A 7,842-nucleotide genomic window follows, 5' to 3' on the forward strand; every position below is an offset into this window, starting at 1 on the left:
CATTACATTGTTATTTAACAGTCTACAATCTCAACTTTCTTTTCTTTCTCCAGTAATCTGCATCTGTCTTGCTGATAGCTGGGTTAAATGAAATGGACAGAAAACTGAACATTAACAACATACTATTTTCGGTTAAATTCATATTTTCCTTTTTTGTTTAAGGTTCAGCTGTTTCCATTTATTACAGGCAAAATTTTATTGGCCTCCAGACTACATTTTTGAGACGAGCCACTTTCTGACAAATACAGGATTCTATTTAATCCAAATTCCATATTAGACATGTACAATCTGAGATTCTATTGGCAGTAAATATTAAGGATACAAAATGAGGTCTGAGGTTCCCACAGTACTGAATATTAAGATTACAGTCTTCTGGGATGTGATGCTATGTACAAGATGCTATCAGAAAGTTCTCAGATAAGGTGAAAAACGAAATGCTGGCTTAATTTAATTTTGGCTGCCATCTCCTTCAAAATAGTTTCCTTGGGAATGTATACAGTGATCCAATCGTTTTCTCCAAGCTTCAAAGCACCATGGAAGTCAGTTTCCTTAATGCTCTCGAGTACTGTATGTGATTCCTTTGGATGTCAGATACTGTTTCAAAACGTCATCCCTTCAGGTTCATTTTCAATTTGGGAGACAAAGCGAAATCAAAGGAGCTAAGTCTGGCAAGTAGAATTTGATCACTACCTGGCGATTTATACCGTTTCAATTTTGCAATAGCATTTTCAACCTCAAAAAGGGCTAGGATCAGGTATTAACGGCTCAGCTGTATCGATTTCTGTCTGCCTAACATGACTGACCCTATGTACATTCAATAACTGAGAGAAGTGGTTCCTCCACCTATTAAAAATATTGTGGGAATCTGCAAGCAGATCACCATTCTCATCCTTCACAAAGTTACTGCTAGGCTGGTAACCCCGTTTAAAGTCATTTATTCCTCTATACAGGTCTCTAATATTCTTGTTCTTACTGTTCATTGAAAGCTCATCAATTTTGTCTTTCAGATATTCCCTCTTTTTGTTCCTGAAATGCCTGCTGGTTTCACGTCTTATATTGTTTAGATTATCACCTTTTAACTCATTTGGATCCTGTAACCACTGCAATTTGGCCTGCTTTCTTTGATCTAATAATTTTGTGCATCCTTCATCGAACCATGGCTTATGCTTCTTCGGTTCATAATAACCTAGACTCTCTTTGGCAGACATTTCTATATTCTCTCTAATAGTTTCCCAAGTTTTATTGACATCCACCTCAGTGTCCAAGTTTTCCAAAGCCGCAAACCTATTTGAGATTTTAACACGATACTGCTCTTTTACCTCTACCTCATTTAATTTCTTGAGATTGAACCTCTCCATATGAACTCTGTGTGTTGTTTGTTTGCTCACTGACAGTCTTTCCCTAACCTTTGCCACCACCAAGTAGTGGTCAGTATCACAATTTGCTGCCCTGAATGATGAGACATCAAGTATACTTGAGTGCCGTCTCCTGTCTATAATATTTATGGTCTATTTGATTGTGTATCTTCCCATCAGGAGATGTCCAAGTAAATTTATGGATGTTATGATGTGGGAACATTGTACTTTTGACAGTAAGATTTTTTGATGTGGCAAAGTTTACTACTCTAACTCCATTATCGTTATTAATTTCACGCAAACTCTCATTCCCGATTGTTGGTTTGAAAATGTCTTCCCTCCCTACTTTGGCATTGAAATCTTCTAACAAAATTTTCATAGGGTACATCGGGAATTTATCAAATACATGTTCTAGTTCTTCATAGAATGTATCCTTTATGTCATCAATTTTATCTTCTGTTGGGGCATGAACGTTCATAACAATGATATCACACCAGCGACCTTTTAGTATTATATATGATATCCTCTCACTAATGAATTCTACCCTCTTAACTGTTGATATGATTCTCTTATGTACGAAAAAACCTGTACCTAATTCATGATTTTCATTCCCCTTTCCATAGAAAAATGTATAGGCTCCTGCTGGTGCGATGCCACCTCCATCCCATCTGACCTCCTGTACTCCCGCTAAATCTAACTTATATTTTAAGATTTCTTCTGCCACTGCCCTAAGCGAACCTGCCCTATACAAACTTCGTACATTCCAAGTGCCAAATCTCATATTCCATTTCATTAGCTTAGGTCGTTTATCCAAGGAATCAGTCCAGGTCTGAGGCTTTGTGTTCATTTTCGTAACATACTTATTTTTTACGGTGAGGAGTTGTTAGCCCCACGCCCAACCCCCAAGCTGAAGGGCCACCCCTTGTCGGCTGTCCATGACTGCTTATTCAATATATTCACAGCTTCCCTCCAAAACTGGAGTTCATCTCCTCCATCCGGAACCTGAGGACGCGCCATGCCATGGTGACAGGGACCCACCTAACATGGAAAGCTTTTTCAACATATATCAAAAATGTTATTAACATTCCTATCAATTTCTTCTTCCCTGGCACAGACTTAACAGAGAACACCCATCAATACTGTGAAATTTACTCTCTACTCTTGCCATTATATATACAGTGCCTGGGGCTGTTAAAGCTGCATGCAAGTATTAGAGAATAATCCTGAATATAGTTCAAATCCTCATTCTCAATCATTTGTTATTACTCACCCACTAATGGAGCTGAGCTCTTCTTGAGAAGCTGCCAATTGTTCAGCTATTCAAAAACTTCCCAGCATTTAATGGAATCCAAAGCTTCATTACCATGTTCACAAGAGACCTCCACTGGTTCCTATCCTGAGCCAGATCAATCCAGTCAATCCCATCCCATCCTCTCTCTCTAACATCCATTTTAATGCTGTCCACCCATCTGCATCTTGGTATTCCTAGCAGTCTCTTTCCTTCTGGCTTTCCCAACAATATCCTATATGCATTCGTCTTCTACCCCATTCATGCCACATGACATGCCCATCTCATCCTCCTTGACTTGATCGTTCTAATTATACTTGGCAAAAAGTAAAGTTATAAAGCTCTTCATTATGTAGCTTTCTCCAACTTCTTCTCTCTTCAATCCAAATATTCTCCTCAGCACCCTGCTCTCAAACACCCTTCAGTGAAATCCAAATATTCTCCTCAGCACCCTCTTTTCAAACACCCTCAGTTTATGTTCCTCCCTTAATGTCAGAGACCAAGTTTCACAGCCGTACTGAACCACAGGCAAAATTATAATTTTATGTATTCTAATTGCTATGTTTTTAGACACCAGACACGATGATAAAAGGTACTGGAATCAATGGTATCAAGCATTACCTTAATTCAATCTCCCCTTAATTTTATCCTGAATCAGGTTTAGATTTTAACTTTATTCATTCTGGTCCATCACACTAGTGAATTAATTATAGAATAACTGATAACACCATCCATTATGATTTAATTTGTGGATATTTATCCCGTTTACATGTTTTGGTCAGCTGTGACCATCTTAAGAAGGCATGAGATCAACATGTTTATGAACTACTATTACAAAGTTTGTAATACATGCTTATGTTTTTATCTAAAAAGTTATTTATAATTATTTGGATTAAAATCTTAGTAATGTCTAATATTTAAGATATTGAACAGATATGGTTTGTGTCCATGTGCCTCTTCTGTTAAAATGGAAAGTTAGGGTATTATTTGGAGTCTTCAGAGTTCCATGAAATGATGCCCCTTCTTTCATCTTGTTTAGGTCCTGTATTGCTGTGATGTCTAGTTGTTTCCTTTTCTCTGTGCCCCAAAACACAGCAAAAAGGAAACAACTGGACATCACAATGATACATAACCTTAACAAGCTAAAAAAGGGGGCATATACATTTTATTTCACTTAGGTCGTTTGGCCAGGGAATCTGTCCATGCCTGAGGCTTCTTCTGGTCTTTCATAATGAGCTTATTTTTTACAGTGAGTTATCATCCTTATGTCCAACCTCCAAGCTGGCTGTCATTGACTGTTTATTTAATACATTCCCAGCTACCCTCCATATCTGCAGGTCTCCTCCATCTGCAGTCTGAGGACACACCATGCCGTGGTGACAAGGGACCTGCCTAACATGGCATCTCTTATTACTAGTGTACTTTAATTACACACACACACACACACAACTTCATACAAAATTTTATCCAATATTCTTCTCTCAAGGTTAGGTCCAAATACAGATGAAATTATTAGGAATCACCAGTGTGGGTTCCAAAGTAACAGATCAACAACAGATCAGATATTTTGCATTTGTCAGATATTGGAGAAAAAATGGGAGGACAATGAGGCAGTGCATCAGCTATTCATAGACTTTAAGAAAGCCTATGGATTCAGTGAAAAGGGAAGTATTGTACAATATTCTGATAGAGTTTGGGATACCCATTAAACTGGCAAGGCTGATTCAAACGTGTTTAAATGAAAGGTATAGTAAAGTCCATATCGGTAAACATTTGTCTGATAAATTTCCTATCCAGAATGGTCTAAACCAAGGAGATGCTTTATCTGCACTCCTTTCCAACTTTGCTTTAGAATATGTCATTAGGAAGGTCCAGGAAAAACAGGTGGAACTGAAATTAAAGGGGACACATCAGCTGTTGGTGTATGCCAATAATGTGAATCTACTGGGAGATGATATATATATATATATATATCATAAAGAAAAACACACAAACTTTAATTGATGCAAGTAAGAAGGTTGGTCTAGAAGTAAACACAGAGAAATCTAAGTATATGTTGCTGTCTCATCACCAAAATGCAGGGCAAAATCAGAACATAAAGATAGAAAACAGATGTTTTGAAAATGTGGCACAGTTCAGATATTTGGGAACAATGATAAAAAATCAAAACCTGATTGAGGAGGAAATTAATAGGAGACTGAACTTGGGTAATGCTTGCTACCATTCGGTCCAGAACCTTTCGTCTTCTCATTTGCTGTCCAAAACCATAAAAATTAGAAAATACACTTGGTTGTCGACTTATGACCTACTTCCATTCTGACTGACAGGTTGTAAGTCGATCTGGTCGTTTGTCAGCCATATATTTATTAACAGTACTTTTTAACCTTTCTAATCATCTTTATAATTTATTTTTAAACACTTTTGCATTTTAAATACCTTTTATTTTTCATTTTTTTTGTGGTCGTGCAGCTGGTCGTAAGTCGACGACCAAGTGTACAAAACTATAATTTTGTCTGTGGCTCTGTATGGGTGTGAAACTTGGTCTCTGACATTAAGGGAGGAATATAGACTGAGAGTGGGCATGCTTCTGACATTAGCCTTCCTCTTCTTCTCTGGCCTCCATGGTCACCTGACCTAACCCTGTAATTTTTTCTTATGGGGTTACATTAATGATTGTGTGTACATGCCCCCCATGTCACTTGATTTACCACAGCTGTGACAAGGGATCTTGGAGGCAGTCACTGCTATCAACAGCGAGATGTTGCAATGTGTGTGGCAGGAACTTGATTACAGGATTGATGTCTGAAACATCACCAAGGGTGGATATATCGAGTGCACGTAAAGTAGGACAGAAACTTTGGAGTGTCTCTCCCTCTGTTGACATGAACCTCCCCCCCCCCTTCCCATCGTAACCATCCCTGCTACTGTACCGCAGAGTTCAGAAATCCTGGAGGGACTTATGAATTACCGTGATATGTATATTTAATTAAAATGTAACTGATTGTGCAGGCAAAGTATTTTATTTTCAGCCATAATAGGTCTATCTACTTGAAAGTACATGCTTCAGTTGCTTCAGCAAAAGACAACATTGGAAAAAATAAAAGAAAGTCTCGATTGCATTTAGACTGCATTGGACTATATTAAACAAATTACATATATTTACAAGTATTATGTTTCTGGACATTATCCATCATCCTGTCTATTTTCTAAAAACCGTTCCATTTATTTTTATTTATTATTATAGTGTAACATGAATGGTGCAACAGGAAGTAGGGGTCACGTGAACTCTGCGTTTCCATGAGTGACATCACGTACCACCACTCCTCCCATCGTTACACAACGCTCGGTAAACACCCCTCCCCGCTAGGCTGTGACGTCACGCAACAGGCAAGTCCCTGCAGTGACTATTGCTAGGCAGTGCATAGGTAGAAACACCTGACGACAATACCTGATATCTGTTGCCAAGCAGCAGTGTGTTCTCTATGTTGTCTGTGCCGAGCCTAAATAAGGAGCAGCAAACACTATTCAGTAGTGAGTACTGAGTTATGAGTCGAGCTGTATTGAGAGCATGGCAGTGACTCCAGCAGGAGAAGTAATTGTGATATTGCAGATGGCAGTAGTTGTGAAACTGTAAAATGTGTAACTGTAAGAGCAAATGTGCAATAAATTCGCTAAGATCCAAGATGGCGTGAAGTTACTTGTCACATTACATACTCGACACGTGACAGTATTTTTATTTTTACTTTCCCTATCTCCAGAGATAGGGACTAGCTATATCTATTGGACCCAACTGAGTAGGTTTTATCTGAGGACAGGGACAGAATCCAGTCTCCAAAATGTTGTATTTCGAAATATAAACAGGACAGTTTTTAGAAAATAAGACAGGACGATGGATAATGTCCAAAAACATAATAATTGTAGCAATGTACCATTGTCACAAACTTTTACATCTAATTTACATATATTTAATTTTCTTTTACTGTGCACAATAACAATGAACAATGAAGCTGAATACTGACTGTACAGCCATTCAGTATATAGTTTTGACTCTTGACAATTTGAATAAGTATTGACTATCAGTGGGTAGTTGGATGTGAATTAAGTATCTATTTGCTTTAAGGGATGAGTTCATGGTAGTCTTTAATTTTTCAGCATGCCTAAAATAAGGGCAGTGTGGAATTACAGAATATCATTTCCCTTTCTCATATTAACTATGTTTCCTTACTCTACACCTCATTTGATGAACAAAGATATTAGGACATCATTTATAACTTCGTGTGTAGATGGAGTCTCTCAAAAGAACACTGTACACTTCTAAAATCTTGTACTTAAATTACATGAGTATATTTTAATTTCTTATGGTCTTCATATTATAGTTGAAAAACTTCCCTTTGAACGAGATATTATTGGTTCCATCACTACCTTTATATTAACTTTATTTATCATTTTACAGCATGTTTTGATAGTATTCATATTCTCAACTTTTCTGCTATTTTCCCCTACCTTGACCAATATACAAAGTTTATATACAATTGTAAAGATAGAACCAACAGTAAATTATTCACACAATAAGATGCTGAACTACAGTATTCCCATTGGATGAGACCTTCTTACCATTATCTTTAGTGAAAGAATGAATTTATTGATTACATATGCTTACATGAAATTTACTCCACACACTAAAAATATGCCTGCGGACAAATTTCAGCCTCACCATGTTCCAGGTGAACAACAGGCATTTCTGCTTATTTTACCATAAATTTACACCTGACCTTTTTGCTTGTCCCTATATCAATCATGTTACCATCAGTATTTCTTCCTCTGGTTCTTTTCATTCATCCAAGGAGTCTGGGCCCTTATATCCTTCACTTCTAATTCCAATGGCTTCAGCAAGGATGGGATAACAGAGTATTTTTCTGTATCCCAAAATATTGGTGTCTCAGCTCACCACTGGAAAAAGCAGTCTACAGCAAATGAATGAACAGCACGCGCACGCACACGCACACACACACACACACACACATAACACTAGATGCCATTTTGCACACAATAAGAAACTTGAAATTCATAAAATTATTACCATTTCCTTTATTTCTCCTGTGCTTTTCTAAAATTCACAAGTCTGTTAAATAGTTTGAAGACATAGAATGAGCTTGAATTTTGGCCGTAAGAGACAGCTGGCGTGTCTCTCTCTCTCTC

This window comes from Cryptotermes secundus, unplaced genomic scaffold (assembly GCF_002891405.2).
Source record: "Cryptotermes secundus unplaced genomic scaffold, Csec_1.0 scaffold318, whole genome shotgun sequence".
NCBI lineage: Eukaryota > Metazoa > Arthropoda > Insecta > Blattodea > Kalotermitidae > Cryptotermes > Cryptotermes secundus.